Source organism: Ranitomeya imitator, chromosome 1 (assembly GCF_032444005.1).
Source record: "Ranitomeya imitator isolate aRanImi1 chromosome 1, aRanImi1.pri, whole genome shotgun sequence".
NCBI lineage: Eukaryota > Metazoa > Chordata > Amphibia > Anura > Dendrobatidae > Ranitomeya > Ranitomeya imitator.
The window spans coordinates 751,615,649-751,635,805 of record NC_091282.1 but is presented as its reverse complement, the minus strand read 5'-3'; positions in this window follow the sequence as shown (position 1 = coordinate 751,635,805).

Genomic DNA, 20,157 nt, shown 5'->3' with positions numbered 1-20,157 from the left:
CGGGGTTAGTTTCTGACCCGATATAAGCCTGTTGTCAGACGGGACTTATATCTTACGAGGAACTGGTGGCAGCATACCATACTGCGTTAGTGAGGAACTCTGACAGTGACAGCCGGGAGGTTTACATATATATCCCCAGCCTGGACTGGTGATACATATCCCCCCTTCACTGGGAGCTCCTCAATAACTCGTACATATAAGGGAAGCCTCTCCGGCGACTATTTGCCCTCTGTGCAGTTCCCTGACTGACCTGGGGTACGTGTTGGCACCAGAGAGCTGATCCCTGCTGGGTCATTCTGTCCCCTCACCAGAGGTGAGTGAAGTCGACGCACCCCTTCTCCTATATGATCCGTTACACAGGGATTGACTGTTTGTTAGGCAATCCCTGCAGCGCCCCAGAGATCTGGTCGTTGCAGTATGACACTCTGCCACTAAGGGGAGTGATGGTACGTCTGATGGCACTGAAGGAATTCTCCTGACCAGGTATCACCAGCACACATTACACTTCACACTCCGGCCACTAGGGTGAGAAAAAGGCTTTATTTATTGGGCCACTCCTCACACTGGTAAAACTAGGGGTTGGGGAGGAAGTTAGTCAGAAGCTGACTGGGTTGGATTCAGGCAACATCCCGTGGCAGGGGGTGTTGCAGGGAGAAGACTCAGGGGGGTCCCTGTCAGGCGTGGGAACCTGGCAGGTGCTTAGCGAACAGAACAGAACGTTACAGAACGGCGCCTGCACCTTCTTGCGGCGGTATCCTAAGAAAGAGACAAGAAAGGAAGGATATTGTGGAACAGTGCAAACGAGATCTAGCAAAAAGAAGTACCAGTAGGAGTCGTGCCGTGAGACCGAGGCAACATCCTACTGAGGCGCGTAGCCGGTGGCCGGAACACCGCGGGAGTAACTGACTTCAGGCCTTACTTCAAACTCCGCAGGACAGTTAATTATAGGTTGGCTGTCTACCTTAAATTTCCTAAGAAGACATAGGGGGCAACATTGGGAGAGGGGCGTCTCTAGAGTCCCGGAAGACCTCCAAGCCTTCCCGTCATACGGGTGCGTCCTAGCCAAAACATACTGGGGGACGAGAAACTAGCAACATCTGGAACTAACGAGAGAGAGAGAGCTGTAGAGAATGAACGAAACGAGAACAGCAGTTGTGAAGACTATTCCGAATGCTCAGCAGGGTAGAACTACAACACACAGGCGCTAGTGGTGGGCAACGATTTCCATCTGCGAGGGAAACTCTGGAAGTGCCCATCAGACCAGCCTGTTTCTGATAGCCCTGTTAAACGTGCTCTGGATTGAGGATCTTGAAGTCTTCAGTAAAGAGGTAAAGAGACTGCAACCTTGTGTCCTCGTTATTGCCTACACCTCACACCATCACTATCCACCTTACTGGGAAGCCCTGGGGACATACTTCACCTGTGGGAAGGTATACCATCCAGCTGCAGTTCCATCACCCCAGCGGACACCGCAGCAGCGTCGGTCACCCTGACCGAACACCACAGGTGGCGTCACGAACCCCTGACAGACTATACCACCTTTACTGGATGCCCCATAGCAGGGTCGTGGACCGGGTCTAGCCACCGTGACAGTCTCAGAACCGAACCAGAGAGGCCCGGTACCGAAACGTGTGGCCCTGTGTCTGGGGGCAATCCACATGTGTTGCAGCTGTCAAACAGCCTTGAGACATACAGCCGGGGGGACACAAGCATATGTTTTGAGCACGCCAAAGACACTCGGTTAGAACCCGAGCATGGTCGGATAACATCTTATCTGAGTACATTCGTTGATCACTACTGGTTATAAATAATATGGCAATAAACAATATACAATTGATTGAGAAAGATTGAACTTCATGGATCTATAGGTTTCTTCATGTTACTATATAGTCTGACGTATTCCCAAAGCTGAGCCCTCGAGCACCAGAGCTACATGGAGATGTTGTGTACCATTTACATATGTACCGCCAGGCTACAAATAGGCTGCATACACAGACTGTAATGTAAACTAATACATAGTTATGATTGGACCAGCATTAAAGTGGTTCTCCAGGCTTGTGGATAAAGTCTGCAGTCACGCTATGTGACTGAAGACATGTGAAAACTCACAGCGCGCACACTGTGCGGACAGGTCATGTGATTTGCATACTTCCGGATACATTCCAACAAGACTTGTCTTGCTTGCTCAATTCACTTTGTGACGAAGTCCCTGGTAAAGTGCTGGAGGGGAGATATGTTTCACTAGCGCCTAATGGTGTCAGTGTTATAAAATGCAGAGTTTTTTCTACAGCTCATTAAGTGTTGTGAGACTTAAGATAAGTTGCATAATGGGCTGGTTTTTATGTGAACATCCATAGAGCGGGTGAGAGATTGTCCACCTTATCTCCACCTGTAGAGCCGGCACCGCCGTGTGCTGACAGGACCTTTGTGATATCACAGTCATGTGATCAGTCACATGGATAGAGGAGTCACATGGTCTGGACTAAAATAGCTGAACTCCAGGGGCAGTCTGGGTTGTTGAGTGCCTGGAGAGGAAAATTCCAGGAAAGTGTTTGTGCACGTGGTGCCCCTTTACCCCCAAGGGTGGTTTGCACGTTAATGACCGGGCCAATTTTTACAATTCTGACCACTGTCCTTGTATGAGGTTATAACTCTGGAACGCTACAACGGATCCCAGTGATTCTGACAATGTTTTCTTGTGACATATTATACTTCATGATAGTGGTAAAATTTCTTTGATATTACCTGCGTTTATATGTGAAAAAAATGGAAAATTGACGAAAATTTCGCAATTTTCCAACTTTGAATTTTTAAAGGGAACCTGTCACCCCGAAAATCGCGGGTGAGGTAATCCCACCGGCATCAGGGGCTTATCTGCAGCATTCTGTAATGCTGTAGATAAGCCCCCGATGTTACCTGAAAAAGGAGAAAAAGACGTTATATTATACTCACCCAGGGGCGGTCCCGCTGCTGGTCAGGTCGGATGGGCGTCTCCGGTCCGCTCCGGCGCCTCCTATCTTCTTTCCATGACGTCCTCTTCTGATCTTCAGCCACGGCTCCGGCGCAGGCGTACTTTGCTCTGCCCTGTTGAGGGCAGACAAAGTACTGCAGTGCGCAGGCGCCGGGCCTCTGACCTTTCCGGCGCCTGCGCACTGCAGTACTATCCTCTGCCCTCAAGAGGGCAGAGCAAAGTACGCCTGCGCCGGAGCCGTGGCTGAAGATCAGAAGAGGACATCATGGAAAGAAGATAGGAGGCGCTGCAGCGGACCGGAGACGCCCATCCGACCTGACCAGCAGCGGGACCGCCCCTGGGTGAGTATAATCTAATGTCTTTTTCTCCTTTTTCAGGTAACATCGGGGGCTTATCTACAGCATTACAGAATGCTGCAGCTAAGCCCCTGATGCCGGTGGGATTACCTCACCCGCAATTTTCGGGGTGACAGGTTCCCTTTAAGCAATGAAATCACAGAGATACTGTATGTCACGCAAAATACTTAATAAGTAACATTTCCCACATGTCTACTTTACATCAGCACAATTTTGGAACCAAAATTTTTTTTTGTTAGGGAGTTATAAGGGTTAAAAGTTGACCAGCAATTTCTCATTTTTACAACACCATTTTTTTTTAGGGACCACATCTCATTTGAAGTCATTTTGAGGGGTCTATATGATAGAAAATACCCAAGTGTGACACCATTCTAAAAACTGCACCCCTCAAGGTGCTCAAAACCATATTCAAGAAGTTTATTAACCCTTCTGGTGCTTCACAGGAATTTTTGGAATGTTTAAATAAAAATTAACATTTAACTTTTTTTCACAAAAAATTTACTTCAGCTCCAATTTGTTTTATTTTACCAAGGGTAACAGGAGAAAATGGACCCCAAAAGTTGTTGTACAATTTGTCCTGAGTACACCGATACCCCATATGTGGGGGTAAACCACTGTTTGGGCGCATGGGAGAGCTCGGAAGGGAAGGAGCGCCGTTTGACTTTTCAATGCAAAATTAACAGGAATTGAGATGGGACGCCATGTTCCGTTTGGAGAGCCACTGATGTGCCTAAACATTGAAACCCCACACAAGTGACACCATTTTGGAAAGTAGACACCCTAAGGAACTTATCTAGAGGTGTGGTGAGCACTTTGACCCACCAAGTGCTTCACAGAAGTTTATAATGCAGAACCGTAAAAATAAAAAATCATATTTTTTCACAAAAATTATCTTTTCGCCCCCAATTTTTTATTTTCTCAAGGGTAAGAGAAGAAATTGGACCCCAAAAGTTGTTGTACAATTTGTCCTGAGTACGCTGATACCCCATATGTGGGGGGGAACCACCGTTTGGGCGCATGGGAGGGCTCGGAAGGGAAGGAGCGCCATTTGGAATGCAGACTTAGATGGAATGGTCTGCAGGCGTCACATTGCGTTTGCAGAGCCCCTAATGTACCTAAACAGTAGAAACCCCCCACAAGTGACCCCATATTGGAAACTAGACCCCCCAAGGAACTTAGCTAGATGTGTTTTGAGAACTTTGAGCCCCCAAGTGTTTCACTAGTTTATAACGCAGAGCTGTGAAAATAAAAAATCTTTTTTTTCCCACAAAAATTATTTTTTAGCCCCCAGTTTTGTATTTTCCCAAGGGTAACAGGAGAAATTGGACCCCAAAAGTTGTTGTCCTATTTGTCCTGAGTACGCTGATACCCCATATGTTGGGGTAAACCCCTGTTTGGGCACACGGGAGAGCTCAGAAGGGAAGGAGCACTGTTTTACTTTTTCAACACAGAATTGGCTGGAATTGAGATCGGATGCCATGTCGCGTTTGGAGAGCCCCTGATGTGCCTAAACAGTGGAAACCCACCAAATTATAACTGAAACCCTAATCCAAACACACCCCTAACCCTAATCCCAACAGTAACCCTAACCACACCTCTAACCCTGACACACCCCTAACCCTAATCCCAACCCTATTCCCAACCGTAAATGTAATCTAAACCCTAACTGTAACTTTAGCCCCAACCCTAACTTTAGCCCCAACCCTAACTGTAGCCTTAACCCTAGCTCCAACCCTAGCCCTAACCCTAGCCCTAACCCTAGCCCTAACCCTAACCTTAACCCTAGCCCTAACCCTAGCCCTAACCCTAGCCCTAACCCTAGCCCTAACCCTAACCCTAGCCCTAACCCTAGCCCTAGCCCTCATGGGAAAATGGAAATAAATACATTTTTTTTATTTTTCCCTAACTAAGGGGGTGATGAAGGGGGGTTTGATTTACTTTTATAGCGGATTTTTTAGCGGATTTTTATGATTGGCAGCCGTCACACACTGAAAGACGCTTTTTATTGCAAAAAATATTTTTTGCATTACCACATTTTGAGAGCTATAATTTTTCCATATTTTGGTCCACAGAGTCTTGTGAGGTCTTGTTTTTTGCGGGACGAGTTTACTTTTTTATTGGTAACATTTTCGGGCACGTGTCATTTTTTGATCGCTTTTTATTCCGATTTTTGTGAGGCAGAATGACCAAAAACCAACTATTCATGAATTCTTTTGGGGGAGGCGTTTATACCGTTCCGCGTTTGGTAAAATTGATGAAGCAGTTTTATTCTTCGGGTCAGTACGATTACAGTGATACCTCATTTATATCATTTTTTTATGTTTTGGCGCTTTTATACGATAAAAACTATTTTATAGAAAAAATAATTATTTTTGCATCGCTTTATTCTGAGGACTATAACTTTTTTATTTTTTTGCTGATGATGCTGTATGGTGGCTCGTTTTTTGCGGGACAAGATGATGTTTTCAGCGGTACCTTGGTTATTTACATCCGTCTTTTTGATCGCGTGTTATTCCACTTTTTGTTCGGCATTATGATAATAAAGTGTTGTTTTTTGCCTCGTTTTTTTTTTCTTACGGTGTTTACTGAAGGGGTTAACTAGTGGGCTAGTTTTATAGGTCGGGTCGTTACGGACGCGGCAATACTAAATATGTGTACCTTTATTGTTTTTTTTAATTTAGATAAAGAAATGTATTTATGGGAATAATATTTTTTTTTTTTTTTCATTATTTAGGAATTTTTTTTTTTTAATTTTTTTTTTTACACATTTGGAATTTTTTTTTTTAACTTTTTTACTTTGTCCCATGGGGGGACATCACAGATCGGTGATCTGACAGTTTGCATAGCACTCTGTCAGATCACCGATCTGTCTCAGAGCACTGCAGCCTTACCAAGCGCCTGCTCTGAGCAGGCACTGGGTAAGCCACCTCCCTCCCTGCAGGACCCGGATGCCGCGGCCATTTTGGATCCGGGCCTGCTACAGGGAGTGAGGTAGGGAGACTCTCGCAGCAACGCGATCACATCGCGTTGCTGCGGGGGTCTCAGGGAAGCCCGCAGGGAGCCCTCTCCCTGCGGATGCTTCCTTATACCGCCGGCACATCGCGATCATATTTGATCGCGGTGTGCCGGGGGTTAATTTGCGGGGGGTGGTCTGTGACCGCTCCTGGCACATAGTGCCGGATGTCAGCTGCGATAGGCAGCTGACACCCGGCCGCGATCGGCCGCGCTCCCCCCGTGAGCGCGGCCGATCGCATATATGAAGTACTATCCCGTCGGTGGTCATACGGGCCCACCCCACCTCGACGGGATAGTACGTCTAATGTCAGAAAGGGGTTAAAGGACATTGCTAGCCCTGAGTGGGCTGACCCTCACTAATGCAAGCACTGCACTACCGTAAGTGCTGCTGTTTTATTTTGTTTTGCCCAGAGGGCCGTGTTAATTTTGTGCTTAAAACTTGGTTTATGCTGTATCCAACAAACCAAGTGCATCCTTAAAGACGCAGTGTTCCCGTGAACACCTCCGCGTGCAGCCGAGTGAGCCGATCTACCACAACTTGTATTGAGAGAAGCCACGAATGTCTAGACGGCATGTGACCAAATGTATGTTAATCGCGACCGCCTGCCCCCGGAAAATCATCACAGCATGTGCGGTGTGCGCTATGAGGATTCACAAGATTGTTACATTGCGTGACTGCAGACTTTAATCCCAAGCCTGGAAAATCCCTTTAATATAAATATCAACAACATTTCAATCCAGCTGCACGACCACAAAAGCATAAAGTACAAATTATGCTTCATAACAGAAATCCAATAGCGCCAGGAAAAATCTGCTATAAAGGGACAAAACAGGAGCGATTTCAATAGAAAGATAAGGCAGACTGCATGAATTTGTTTGTAATGTCTCCAAGACTTTTGCTACTTGATCCTAATCTCAGCCCTGCACCCACACAACACTCACTATACCTTTAATTGTAATGCCCGTTACCATGAGTGAAAATGTAGAGACTCTTCCACCTTCGTACGTCTACTACACTTAAGCCAGTGTTCGGGGAACAGACGAGTCTTGTATTTGCCACTCTGTGAATAAAAACATCATAGATTCACAAAACGAGTATGTGTGCTGCCATTGAGATGTGGCTTTAATACACTGTTTACTCAGGTCTCCTCGCTTCTGTAGTTTATTCATCGCTTTGGACGCTGCTAACACAAAACCGCCACAGCGAACATTAGTAGAGATGTTGTATTTGTAACACTCATGGGTAATATTTCACTATATGACAGAGTTGAAAAGCGATGCATTTCGATAACATGGAGATTACTTCTTTATAAAAGAGATGTCCCATCAATTTCTTTTGATAATATTTTTCAGACTGTGACATTATACAAGAAAAATGTATTTTGCTTGATTTCTGCAGCATTCCATTACCATTTTGAACTGCTGTGCTTTCAGTTCTCTTCATTTCTTTACTGATGCCCTAACATCTGTTTGCTCGCATAGGTTCCCCCCTGCCTACAATTCCCATAATAACTCTTTACCAGTGACGCTGTAAAGCTGGGTTCACACAAGCTTATTTCACGGACCATATACAGGACCACAATCCCCGGACTGAGAGAGGGTCTCAATACCCGAACTGAGTGAGGGTCTCCAGACACAAACTTACAACCTCATAGACACTGTTGGGCTCACTAGGTGAGGTGGATCCTCAAGCCCAAAGTCTGGGTGGGCACATGGTTGTCGATGCATCAGACAGTTGAGGCACGCGGGAAACAGGCAGCAGAGGTACAGGAGACCGCAGACAGAAGTGAAGAAACGGGTAGCAGAGGCCCTGGAAGCCGTAGACAGGTAGCAGAGGTCCTGTAGGTAATAGACAGGTAGCAGAGGTCCTGCAGGCCATAGACAGGTAGCAGAAGTCCTGAAGGCCATAGAGAGGCAACAGAGATCCTGGAGGCCGTAAACAGGTAGCAGAGGTCCTGGAGGCCATAGGCAGGTAGCAGAGGTCCTGCAGGCCATAGACAGGTAGCAGAAATCCGGGAAGACCGACCAAGAACAGGTAGCAAACAGAACTCCAAAGCAACTAGAAAGTCATAATACCAAGACACAGGTATGTCCAGGCCATGGCAGATTATCATATGGGATCACGCTGGGTCAACTGCAAAGCCTGACGTGGAGCATCACAGAGTTCAGGGGACCAGAGTGAGGGGAGTACAGCATGGATTTGGTACAGATGCAAAAACACAATTTATTCAGGTCGAGATATCCGCTGCCAGACTGGGCTTTGCGCCTTGTATACAGACCATGAAAAACGCTCTTGTAACATAGTAACATAGTTAGTAAGGCCGAAAAAAGACATTTGTCCATTCAGTTCAGCCTATATTCCATCATAATAAATCCCCAGATCTACGTCCTGCTACAGAACCTAATAATTGTATGATACAATATTGTTCTGCTCCAGGAAAACATACAGGCCTCTCTTGAACCCCTCGACTGAGTTCGCCATCACCACCTCCTCAGGCAAGCAATTCCAGATTCTCACTGCCCTAACAGTAAAGAATCCTCTTCTATGTTGGTGGAAAAACCTTCTCTCCTCCAGACGCAAAGAATGCCCCCTTGTGCCCGTCACCTTCCTTGGTATTAACAGATCCTCAGCAAGATATTTGTATTGTCCCCTTATATACTTATACATGGTTATTAGATCGCCCCTCAGTCGTCTTTTTTGTAGACTAAATAATCCTAATTTCGCTAATCTATCTGGGTATTGTAGATCTCCCATCCCCTTTATTAATTTTGTTGCACTCTTTTGTACTCTCTCTAGTTCCATTATATCCTTCCTGAGCACCGGTGCCCAAAACTGGACACAGTACTCCATGTACGGTCTAACTAGGGATTTGTACAGAGGCAGTATAATGCTCTCATCATGTGTATCCAGACCTCTTTTAATGCACCCCATGATCCTGTTTGCCTTGGCAACTGCTGCCTGGCACTGGCTGCTCCAGGTAAGTTTATCATTAACTAGGATCCCCAAGTCCTTCTCCCTGTCAGATTTACCCAGTGGTTTCCCGTTCGGTGTGTAATGGTAATATTGATTCCTTCTTCCCATGTGTATAACCTTACATTTATCATTGTTAAACCTCATCTGCCACCTTTCAGCCCAAGTTTCCAACTTATCCAGATCCATCTGTAGCAGAATACTATCTTCTCTTGTATTAACTGCTTTACATAGTTTTGTATCATCTGCAAATATCGATATTTTACTGTGTAAACCTTCTACCAGATCATTAATGAATATGTTGAAGAGAACAGGTCCCAATACCGACCCCTGCGGTACCCCACTGGTCACAGCGACCCAGTTAGAGACTATACCATTTATAACCACCCTCTGCTTTCTATCACTAAGCCAGTTACTAACCCATTTACACACATTTTCCCCCAGACCAAGCATTCTCATTTTGTGTACCAACCTCTTGTGCAGCACGGTATCAAACGCTTTTGAAAAATCGAGATGTACCACGTCCAATGACTCACCGTGGTCCAGCCTATAGCTTACCTCTTCATAAAAACTGATTAGATTGGTTTGACAGGAGCGATTTCTCATAAACCCATGCTGATATGGAGTTAAACAGTTATTCTCATTGAGATAATCCAGAATAACATCCCTCAGAAACCCTTCAAATATTTTACCAACAATAGAGGTTAGACGTACTGGCCTATAATTTCCAGGTTCACTTTTAGAGCCCTTTTTGAATATTGGCACCACATTTGCTATGCGCCAGTCCTGCGGAACAGACCCCGTCGCTATAGAGTCCCTAAAAATAAGAAATAATGGTTTATCTATTACATTACTTAGTTCTCTTAGTACTCGTGGGTGTATGCCATCCGGACCCGGAGATTTATCTATTTTAATCTTATTTAGCCGGTTTCGCACCTCTTCTTGTGAAAACAGCCTAAAGGTACCGTCACACTTAGTGACGCTGCAGCGATACCGACAACGATCCGGATCGCTGCAGCGTCGCTGTTTGGTCGCTGGAGAGCTGTCACACAGACAGCTCTCCAGCGACCAACGATCCTGAGGTCCCCGGTAACCAGGGTAAACATCGGGTAACTAAGCGCAGGGCCGCGCTTAGTAACCCGATGTTTACCCTGGTTACCAGCGTAAAAAAACAAACAGTACATACTTACATTCAGCTGTCTGTCCCTTGCCGTCTGGTTCCTGCACTGACTGCTGGCCGTAAAGTGAAAGTGAAAGCACAGCACAGCGGTGAGTCACACAGCGGTGACTCACCGCTGTGGCTGTGCTCTGCTTTCACTTTACGGCCAGCAGTGCAGGAACCAGACGGCAAGGGACAGACAGCTGAATGTAAGTATGTACTGTTTGTTTTTTTACGCTGGTAACCAGGGTAAACATCGGGTTACTAAGCGCGGCCCTGCACTTAGTTACCCGATGTTTACCCTGGTTACCAGTGAAGACATCGCTGAATCGGTGTCACACACGCCGATTCAGCGATGTCTACGGGGAGTCCAGCGACGAAATAAAGTTCTGGACTTTCTTCCCCGACCAGCGACAGCACAGCAGGGGCCTGATCGCTGCTGCCTGTCACACTGGACGATATCGCTAGCGAGGACGCTGCAACGTCACGGATCGCTAGCGATATCGTCTAGTGTGACAGTACCTTAAGAGGCGTCACTTTTTCATCACCTATGCCTATTCTCCTGCGCGTCCCTAGAGGATGCTGTTGGAGCACCCCCAGATGCAGGGCCGCGGGGTACTCGATCCGGGGTTGTCACGGTGGCTAGACCCGGTCCGTGACCCTGCTAAGGGGCGTCCAATGAAAGGTGAATAACAAGGACGCAGGGTTGCAGTCTTTTTACCTTTTTACTGAAGGCTTCGGGGTCCGCAATCCAGAGCACTGCTAACAGGGCTGGCTGAGACCGGCTGGTCCAAAGGCACATCCAGAGTTCCCTTTGCAGGTGGAAATCAGTGTCTACCTTCTAGCGCCTGTGTATTGTAGTCCTTCCCTGCTGAGCACCACGGGATAGTCCTCACAACTGTCGTATCCGTTCTTTCTCTCTCCGTCCCCCAGTATAATATGGCTAGGACGCACCCGTATGACAGGTAGGCTTGGAATTATTCTGGAACCCTAGAGACGCCCCTCTCCCACGATTGCCTCCTATGTCCGTTCAGGTGATGTAGGTCAGACAGCCAACCTCTAATTAACTGTCCTGCCGTTGTTTGAAGTAATGCGTAGTGTCTGTTACTTCCTCGGTGCTCCGGCCACCGGCTACGCGCCTCAGAAGGATGTTGCCGCGGTATTAGGGGCACGACTCCTTCTGGTTCTATCTCCTTAGTACTCTGATCCCGCTTCTCACTTCTCCACAATATACTTTGTTTCGTGTCCTTTCTTAAGATGCCGCCGCAAGGTAGTGCAGGTGCGGCTCCATAACCATCTGTCCTTTCTGCTAGGTACCTGCCAGGAACCCACTTCTGACAGGTCCTCCCTGGAGCTCTCCCAGGCTGCTTTCTCCTAACTTCCTGTCCAACCCTCAGTTTTACCAGAGTGTGAGGAGTGGCCTAATACATAGAGCCTTTTGCTCCCCCTGGTGGCCGGAGTGTGAAGTGTAATGTGTGACTGTGATTCCTGGTCAGGTGAACTCCTTTAGTGCAATCAGACATAACATCACTTCCCTAGTGGCAGAGCGACATTACTGCAACGACCAGGACTCTGGGGTGCTGCACTCCCCCCGGTTAAATCCAGTAGTCCCGGACTGGGAAAAGAAGAATAACAATACATGTTAATAGAAAACACACAAAATTTTTAAATACTATGAACAAGTAAGTATAACAGTGCTTTTCATTACGGAAGGTGAGGACGCTTGAACTTTGCAAAAGGTTGGTCATGCACAGTTCATGACTCCCAGTTCAGTAGGTGCAACTATGGAACAGCAGGGACCCCGGGTAAACAAAGGGGTCCCTGTGAAAGTTTTGGAGCGTATCACTGTCCATCACACCATTGTCCATTTTTAAACCTGTAACAAAGATATTTACACAAACAATTTCAACTAAATAGCAACTATCGTTAATATCTCCAAGTTTTATAGCGAAGTGGAGTCTGATTCTTGGTGCTACGCGTAGACCTCCGCAGCGCAGGGGTTGCTACTGGCCTGACAGGGCCCGCTACGCTTGCTATCGCTAGTGTAGTGCACTGTCTTCTAGCTACACTTCTAGTGAGTCTGGGCAGCACTGGCATGCTGGAGTCCTCAGAGCTGCCACTACTAATGGTGGGCATGGCAGATTCACCGATAGCAGAGGGAGGGCTTGCTGGCTCGACTGTTGGCACCGCATCTTCTGGTGGGGTCAGCTGTGCCTGCGGGACCGGATGACCTGGCACCACATTTAATTCTGGCGGTTTCAGTTGAAGAAACATTAAGACAGTTACCACAATGGCCTGATTTATTTGAGTCCAGGACTGGGGAAAATCGCCAAGAACAGTGTGTATCATCTTCTCCTCTTCCACGGGCGGAGAAGTCCCGGGGTCTGTTTCCCCATCTCTCAGCTTATCAGGGCATATTTTAAGGTGGTCTCTGGAAATTGCCGTTGAGGTTTCCCCTCCCTCTTTGCTGATGAGACAGACCTTCGTATTGTCGAAATCAGAGGGCAGAATGGTATATGGCTCCGCTTCCCATTGGTCATCAAGCTTGTGTAGTCTTCTCTTCTGTTTGAGTACCTGCTCACCGGGTGACAAGAGAGTCGCGGGAGCATGCTGGTTGTAGTCCCTTTCTTGTTTTTGTCGGGCTTGGGCGAGACTTCTTTCTACACATTCCTGTACTTTGTGGTACCTTTGCTGCCTCTTGGTATCCCAATCCGCATCTGGCGATATATCTTTGGGGGTCAGGACCCCCATGTCCAGATCGACAGGTAGCTTGCTAGACCTTCCTTGCATCAGGTACGCTGGGGTGCAGTTGGTGGAATTCACCGGGATGTGGTTGTACATGTCTACCAAGTTTGGTAACTTTGTGGGCCACAAGTTCCGCTCCTCTACAGGTAAGTCTATAAAGGCACGGATGATTGACCTCGTGGAGACCAAAACATCCAACACAGCGGAGACACCATCACGTGTTTCTCAACGCAGTGATCCAGAACACTGCCCCCAAATATGCAAATGCATGTAGAGGAGCTGCGGGGACACCATCATGTGTTTCTCAACGCAGGCAGTGAATAGCCAGGCCTTTCCCCGGGAAGGAACAACCAAGGGAAGGGCAGCATCCAATAAAGGAAACCATCCAATAAAGGAAAACCACTTATGCCAAGCATGGTATCCATCCACAGACAGCTGTTTTGGGGTTTTTGCCCCTCATCAGTGTGGAGTAGGAAACTGGCTATCAGGAGCAATGCCTAGTAGAAAGTCTATAAAGGCACGGATGATTGACCTCGTGAAGACCAAAACATCCAACACCGCGGAGACACCATCACGTGTTTCTCAACGCAGTGATCCAGAACACTGCCCACAATTATGCAAATGCATGTAGAGGAGCTGTGGAGACACCACCACGTGTTTCTCAATGCAGGCAGTGAATAGCCAGGCCTTTCCCCGGGAAGGAACAACCAAGGGAAGGGCAGCATCCAATAAAGGAAAACATCCAATAAAGGAAAACCACCTATGCCAAGCATGGTATCCATCCACAGACAGCTGTTTTGGGGTTTTTGCCCCTCATCAGTGTGGAGTAGGAAACTGGCTATCAGGAGCAATGCCTAGTAGAAAGTCTATAAAGGCACGGATGATTGACCTCGTGAAGACCAAAACATCCAACACCGTGGAGACACCATCACGTGTTTCTCAACGCAGTGATCCAGAACACTGCCCACAATTATGCAAATGCATGTAGAGGAGCTGTGGAGACACCACCACGTGTTTCTCCATGCAGGCAGTGAATAGCCAGGCCTTTCCCTAGGAAGGAACAACCAAGGGAAGGGCAGCATCAAATAAAGGAAAACATCCAATAAAGGAAAACCACCTATGCCAAGCATGGTATCCATCCACAGACAGCTGTTTTGGGGTTTTTGCCCCTCATCAGTGTGGAGTAGGAAACTGGCTATCAGGAGCAGTGCCTAGTAGAAAGTCTATAAAGGCACGGATGATTGACCTCGTGGAGACCAAAACATCCAACACCGCGGAGACACCATCACGTGTTTCTCAACGCAGTGATCCAGAACACTCCCCCAAATATGCAAATGCATGTAGAGGAGCTGCGGAGACACCACCACCTGTTTCTCAACGCAGGCAGTGAATAGCCAGGCCTTTCCGCGGGAAGGAACAACCAAGGGAAGGGCAGCATCCAATAAAGGAAAACCACCTATGCCAAGCATGGTATCCTGTTATGAATAGGTAATTCAGAACCACAATGGACTTTGAAGTTCAGAGCACACAAGTGACCTGACAAAAACCGCAAAACATAGGACGAGCTCTGAGACGTGGAAACTCTGCTGACCGCAATCCCTAAACCTATCAAACCACACTAGAGGTAGCCGTGGATTGCGCCTAACGCTCCCTATGCAACTCGGCACAGCCTGAGAAACTAGCTAGTCCTGAAGATAGAAAAATAAGCCTACCTTGCCTCAGAGAAATTCCCCAAAGGAAAAGGCAGCCCCCCACATATAATGACTGTGAGTTAAGATGAAAATACAAACTCAGAGATGAAATAGATTTAGCAAAGTGAGGCCCGACTTACTGAATAGACCGAGGATAGGAAAGATAGCTTTGCGGTCAACACAAAAACCTACAAACAACCACACAGAGGGGCAAAAAGACCCTCCGCACTGACTAACGGTACGGAGGTGCTCCCTCTGCGTCTCAGAGCTTCCAGCAAGCAAGCAGACCCAAAAAAGCAAGCTGGACAGAAAATATAGCAACAAAAGTAACACAAGCAGAACTTAGCTTATGCTGAGCAGACAGGCCACAGGAACGATCCAGGAGGAAGCAAGACCAATACTAGAACATTGACTGGAGGCCAGGATCAAAGCACTAGGTGGAGTTAAATAGAGCAGCACCTAACGACTTAACCTCACACCTGAGGAAGGAAACTCAGAAGCCGCAGTACCACTCGTGACCACAGGAGGGAGCTTGATCACAGAATTCACAACAGTACCCCCCCCTTGAGGAGGGGTCACCGAACCCTCACCAGAGCCCCCAGGCCGACCAGGATGAGCCATATGAAAGGCACGAACAAGATCGGCAGCATGGACATCAGAGGCAAAGACCCAGGAATTATCTTCCTGACCATAACCCTTCCACTTAACCAGATGCTTGAGTTTCCGTCTCGAAACACGAGAATCCAAAATCTTCTCCACTATATACTCCAACTCCCCCTCCACCAAAACCGGGGCAGGAGGATCAACAGATGGAACCACAGGCGCCACGTATCTCCGCAACAATGACCTATGGAATACGTTATGGATGGAAAAAGAATCTGGAAGGGTCAAACGAAAAGACACAGGATTAAGAACCTCAGAAATCCTATACGGGCCAATGAAACGAGGCTTAAACTTAGGAGAGGAAACCTTCATAGGAATATAACGAGATGACAACCAAACCAAATCCCCAACACGAAGTCGGGGACCCACACAGCGTCTGCGATTAGCGAAACGTTGAGCCTTCTCCTGGGACAAGGTCAAATTGTCCACTACATGAGTCCAAATCCGCTGCAACCTGTCCACCACAGTATCCACACCAGGACAGTCCGAAGACTCAACCTGCCCTGAAGAGAAACGAGGATGGAACCCAGAATTGCAGAAAAACGGTGAAACCAAGGTAGCCGAGCTGGCCCGATTATTAAGAGAGAACTCAGCCAATGGCAAAAAGGACACCCAATCATCCTGATCAGCAGAAACAAAACATCTCAGATATGTTTCCAAGGTCTGATTGGTTCGTTCAGTCTGGCCATTTGTCTGAGGATGGAAAGCCGAGGAAAAAGACAAATCAATGCCCATCCTAGCACAAAAGGCTCGACAAAACCTCGAAACAAACTGGGAACCTCTGTCAGAAACGATGTTCTCTGGAATGCCATGCAAACGAACCACATGCTGGAAGAACAATGGCACCAAATCAGAGGAGGAAGGTAATTTAGACAAGGGTACCAAATGGATCATCTTAGAGAAGCGATCACAAACTACTCAAATGACCGACATTTTCTGAGAGACGGGGAGATCCGAAATAAAATCCATAGAGATATGTGTCCAAGGCCTCTTCGGGATCGGCAAGGGCAAAAGCAACCCACTGGCACGAGAACAGCAGGGCTTAGCCCGAGCACAAATCCCACAGGACTGCACAAAAGAACGCACATCCCGCGACAGAGACGGCCACCAAAAGGATCTAGCCACCAAATCTCTGGTACCAAAGATTCCAGGATGACCAGCCAACACCGAACAATGAACCTCAGAGATAACTTTATTCGTCCACCTATCAGGGACAAACAGTTTCTCTGCTGGGCAACGATCAGGTTTATTAGCCTGAAATTTTTGCAGCACCCGCCGCAAATCAGGGGAGATGGCAGACACAATTACTCCCTCTTTGAGAATACCCGCCGGCTCAGGCAAACCCGGAGAGTCGGGCACAAAACTCCTAGACAGGGCATCCGCCTTCACATTTTTAGAGCCCGGAAGGTACGAAACCACAAAGTCAAAACGGGAGAAAAACAGCGACCAACGAGCCTGTCTAGGATTCAACCGTTTGGCAGACTCGAGATAAGTCAAGTTCTTGTGATCAGTCAAGACCACCACGCGCTGCTTAGCTCCTTCAAGCCAATGACGCCACTCCTCGAATGCCCACTTCATGGCCAGCAACTCTCGATTGCCAACATCATAATTTCGCTCAGCAGGCGAAAACTTCCTGGAAAAGAAGGCGCATGGCTTCATCACCGAGCAATCAGCACCTCTTTGCGACAAAACAGCCCCCGCTCCAATTTCAGAAGCATCAACCTCAACCTGGAACGGAAGCGAAACATCTGGTTGACACAACACAGGGGCAGAAGAAAAACGACGCTTTAACTCTTGAAAAGCTTCCACAGCAGCAGAAGACCAATTGACCACATCAGCACCCTTCTTGGTCAAATCGGTCAATGGTTTAGCAATACTAGAAAAATTACAGATGAAGCGACGATAAAAATTAGCAAAGTCAAGGAACTTTTGCAGACTCTTCAGAGATGTCGGCTGAGTCCAATCATAAATGGCCTGGACCTTAACAGGGTTCATCTCGATGGTAGAAGGGGAAAAAATGAACCCCAAAAATGAAACCTTCTGAACACCAAAGAGACACTTTGATCCCTTCACAAACAAAGAATTAGCACGCAGGACCTGGAACACCATTCTGACCTGCTTCACATGAGACTCCCAATCATCCGAGAAGACCAAAATATCATCTAAGTATACAATCAGGAATTTATCCAGGTACTCTCGGAAGATGTCATGCATAAAGGACTGAAATACTGATGGAGCATTGGCAAGTCCGAATGGCATAACTAGGTACTCAAAATGGCCCTCGGGCATATTAAATGCAGTTTTCCATTCATCGCCCCGTTTAATACGCACAAGATTATATGCACCACGAAGATCTATCTTGGTGAACCAACTAGCCCCCTTAATCCGAGCAAACAAATCAGATAGCAGCGGCAAGGGGTACTGAAATTTGACCGTGATTTTATTTAGAAGGCGGTAATCAATACAAGGTCTCAGCGAACCATCCTTCTTGGCCACAAAAAAGAACCCTGCTCCCAATGGCGATGACGACGGCCGAATATGACCCTTCTCCAAGGATTCTTTTACATAACTCCGCATAGCGGTGTGCTCAGGTACAGATAAATTAAACAGTCGACCCTTAGGAAACTTACTACCAGGAATCAACTCAATAGCACAATCACAATCCCTATGCGGAGGTAGGGCATTGGACTTGGGCTCATCGAATACATCTCGGTAATCAGACAAGAACTCTGGGACCTCAGAAGGGGTGGATGATGAGATAGACAGAAATGGAACATCACCATGTACCCCCTGACAACCCCAGCTGGACACAGACATTGATTTCCAATCTAATACTGGGTTATGGACTTGTAGCCATGGCAACCCCAACACGACCACATCATGCAGATTTTGCAACACCAGAAAGGGAATATCCTCCCGGTGCGCAGGAGCCATGCACATGGTCTGCTGGGTCCAATACTGAGGCTTATTCTTGGCCAAAGGCGTAGCATCAATTCCTCTCAATGGAATAAGACACTGCAAGGGCTCCAAGACAAACCCACAGCGCCTAGCAAACTCTAAGTCCATCAAATTCAGGGCAGCGCCTGAATCCACAAATGCCATGACAGAATAGGAAGACAAAGAGCAGATCAAAGTAACGGACAAAAGGAATTTCGACTGTACCGTACCAATGGTGGCAGACTTAGCGAACCGCTTAGTGCGCTTAGGACAATCGGAGATAGCATGAGTGGAATCACCACAGTAGAAACACAGCCCATTCTGACGTCTGTGTTCCTGCCTTTCAGCTCTAGTCAAAGTCCTATCGCACTGCATAGGCTCAGGTTTATGCTCAGATAATACCGCCAAATGGTGCACAGATTTACGCTCACGCAAGTGTCGACCGATCTGAATGGCCAAAGACATAGACTCATTCAGACCAGCAGGCATAGGAAATCCCACCATGACATCCTTAAGGGCTTCAGAGAGACCCTTTCTGAAGATTGCTGCCAAAGCACATTCATTCCATTGAGTGAGCACAGACCACTTTCTAAACTTCTGACAATAAATCTCTATCTCATCCTGACCCTGACACAGAGCCAGCAAATTTTTCTCTGCCTGATCCACTGAATTAGGTTCATCGTACAGTAATCCGAGCGCCAGAAAAAAACGCATCAATACTACATAATGCAGGATTTCCTGGCGCAAGGGAAAATGCCCAGTCTTGAGGGTCGCCACGTAATAAAGAAATAATAATCTTAACTTGTTGAACTGGGTCACCAGAGGAGCGAGGTTTCAACGCCAGAAACAGTTTGCAATTACTTTTGAAACTCAGAAATTTAGCTCTATCTCCAGAAAACACATCAGGAATAGGAATTCTTGGTTCTAACATAGAACTCTGAGCCACAAAGTCTTGAATATTTTGTACTCTTGCAGTGAGAAGATCCACACATGAAGACAGACCTTTAATGTCCATCACCACACCTGTGTCCTGAACCACCCAAATGTCTAGGGGAAAAAAGGCAAAACACAGTGCAAAGAAAAAAAAATGGTCTCAGAACTTCTTTTTTCCCTCTATTGAGAAGCATAGTACTTTAGGCCTCCAGTACTGTTATGAATAGGTAATTCAGAACCACAATGGACCTTGAAGTTCAGAGCACACAAGTGACCTGACAAAAACCACAAAACATAGGACGAGCTCTGAGACGTGGAAACTCTGCTGACCGCAATCCCTAAACCTATCAAACCACACTAGAGGTAGCCGTGGATTGCGCCTAACGCTCCCTATGCAACTCGGCACAGCCTGAGAAACTAGCTAGTCCTGAAGATAGAAAAATAAGCCTACCTTGCCTCAGAGAAATTCCCCAAAGGAAAAGGCAGCCCCCCACATATAATGACTGTGAGTTAAGATGAAAATACAAACTCAGAGATGAAATAGATTTAGCAAAGTGAGGCCCGACTTACTGAATAGACCGAGGATAGGAAAGATAGCTTTGTGGTCAACACAAAAACCTACAAACAACCACGCAGAGGGGCAAAAAGACCCTCCGCACCGACTAACGGTATGGAGGTGCTCCCTCTGCGTCTCAGAGCTTCCAGCAAGCAAGCAG